This window comes from Chrysochloris asiatica, unplaced genomic scaffold (assembly GCF_000296735.1).
Source record: "Chrysochloris asiatica unplaced genomic scaffold, ChrAsi1.0 scaffold00003, whole genome shotgun sequence".
NCBI lineage: Eukaryota > Metazoa > Chordata > Mammalia > Afrosoricida > Chrysochloridae > Chrysochloris > Chrysochloris asiatica.
This window is the reverse complement of record NW_006408521.1, coordinates 61823-62531: the sequence shown is the minus strand read 5'-3', so window position 1 is coordinate 62531 and position 709 is coordinate 61823.

Below are 709 nucleotides of genomic sequence, written 5' to 3'. Positions count from 1 at the left end.
GGAAAGCAGGTCAAAAGCAAGAAGTTTCAGCAAATGTACTTGGGTTAACAACAGCAAAAAGGTGTTCAGGTGATGCAACGGTTACATTCTTGATTACTAATTTAAAGGTTGGTGGTTCAAACCCATCAGTGACTCTTCATGAGGAAGACCTGGTGATCTACTTCCTTCAAAATTAACCAACCCACTTTGTGTGGATGATGACAAGCTATGGACAACATTGTGATGTGTGAGTATTCCGGAACACTTAATAGTGCACATGAGGAATCTGTACATGGACCAAGAGGCAGTTGTTCAAACAGGACATGGGAACACTGAATGGTTTAAAATTAAGAAAGGTATGTGACAGGGTGGTATTCTTTCACCATACGTATTCAACCTGTATGCTGAGCAAATAATTCGAGAAGCTGGGTTCTGTGAAAAAAAACATGGCATCAGGATTGGAGGAAGACTCATTAACAACCTGTGATATGCAGATGATACAGCCTTCCTTGCTGAAAGTGAAGAGGACTTCAAATATTTACTGATGAAGATCAAAAAGCACAGCCTTCAGGATGGATTACATCTCAATGTAAAGAAAACAAAAATCCTCACCATTGGACCAGTAAACAACATTCTTATCAATGGAGAAAAGATTGAAGTTGTCAAGGATTTCATTCTTCTTGGATCAATTATCAACACTCATGGAAGGAGCAGTCAAGAAATCAAATGA